This window comes from Electrona antarctica (genome assembly GCF_951216825.1).
Source record: "Electrona antarctica genome assembly, chromosome: 16".
In the NCBI taxonomy this organism is placed as follows: domain Eukaryota; kingdom Metazoa; phylum Chordata; class Actinopteri; order Myctophiformes; family Myctophidae; genus Electrona; species Electrona antarctica.
The window spans coordinates 4,948,063-4,949,738 of record NC_136797.1 but is presented as its reverse complement, the minus strand read 5'-3'; the positions used below and the strand labels follow the sequence as shown (position 1 = coordinate 4,949,738).

At 39.3% G+C, this 1,676-nt stretch overlaps 1 protein-coding gene across 1 annotated transcript in view; it reads right to left on the bottom strand.

Moving 5' to 3' along the window:
• Positions 1-1,347: 1,347 nt before the first annotated feature.
• LOC306939312 (5'-AMP-activated protein kinase subunit gamma-1-like) overlaps positions 1,348-1,676 on the bottom strand; it is a 15,689-nt gene continuing 15,360 nt past the window's right edge. Inside the window, exon 12 of the mRNA XM_079523902.1 lies at positions 1,348-1,676. This exon is cut by the window's right edge and continues 1,411 nt beyond it. The gene's annotated coding sequence lies outside the window, so the exon portion shown is untranslated.

Sequence of the window (1,676 nt, the reverse complement as noted above, 5' to 3'; positions counted from 1 at the left end):
TCAAACCGATCATAATGAATAAATCACATTTTGGGTCAGTTAGAACCCAGTAAAATGTGCTGGGCTCATGTATTGAAACCAAGTCCTCATGGAATATTAAACAGTGCAGTTGCAGGTGCTCACTGGTCATTTTAACATTTCAATATTGGCATATTGCCTATGGTAAATACCATAATAACATCAACACATCAATTTTACTTGAACAACCAATGTTAATTTGAAGCTATGATTCCCTGCTTTCATATGCCATGAAAAAAATAATACAATGGCAGTCCCTCAGTCAAATCTGGTCACAAATATACCGGTATATAACTTCAACTGAGATAGACTACCACAGTACTGTGGTCTAAACTATTTATTGCACATTCAAATATATGTAAAGGCCTACAGTTAGGCTACTGACCAAAATAAATCTATAGTTTAATTCGTGCCATAGTCTATGCACAATGATTGTTTTAATACAAAGTGATATTCTGTGAAATGTTTGTCATTTTGTGTATCTACAAGCTTGTGTGTTGTCAGCTTGCAGATCTTACACTTTCGGTGCGCGCACTCACCACGAATCCAAGCAGAAGTATAGAACACCGCCACCACAAAGTCCTCAGCGCATGGCGTATCCCCGCAAAAAGAGATTTAACTCGTGCCCTACTCAGGAAATACTCAAGTGATTGTTATAATTCCAAGTGGTCTAATAGGTCTATACTCTGTGAAGTGTATATTTCCATTGGGTGTACAGTATAAGTCACGTTTTTTTATATGCCTTTATCAAACGATATGGAGAGTTGCCATGCAGCCTATATTGCATACGTGTGCACTGGTACACTCTCTCAATTAGGGATTTTCCCAGCGGTTAATTTCACTCTTGTGTGCAACCTTTATTCAAATTGTTGAAAATGAATTCATTAAAAAAACTGAACACATGTATTTTTGATCAGGGGTTTTCAACTGATTGTGAACGAGGGACCACCACCCTGACTTCGAATCAACCTGGGGACCACTATTGTGTTGGGTGGGGATATGGGCTAAGATTAGTGCTTTTGTAAGTTAACACTTGCTATGCATCCCACGTGTATACATCCCACTGTTTCTCAACCGTTGACTACTACTGGTAAAATGTCCTAATAATAATGACTCAACCAGACAATCCGGTGCACTTCAGTTCACGGTTTCTCAACTAGTGGAAAGAACATTAAAAACAAATCAACAAATCCTACATTACTAAATGCATGGTCAGGGACCATATGCAATACCTCCACGGACCACCAGTGGTCCACGGACCACCTGTTGAAAACCCATGATCTATAAGGCCAAACCTCATTTGAAAGAATATATTAAGAGTAGGCTGCCTATATGACAGCTTTTTAAAATATAGCCAATATTGGAATTTTACACAGCTGTGCTACCAAATCACTAATTACATCATGCCATCATGCGCCTGTGCCCCAGTGGCCCCAGTGAACCTCTGGCCTACAGGAATGAATGTTCCTCACAAAGTCTTGTTTACAAATGGTTTAATACTGAGTTTATGGTATTTGGCCAGTGCAACGGCCCCCCTTATCCCTGTAAGACCCGGATATATTTCTACTTGCAAAAAATAGATTTCAACCAGGGACCAAATTACATATATTTTATGGGGGTCCTTGACATGAAAACGTTTGAGAACGACTGACACATAG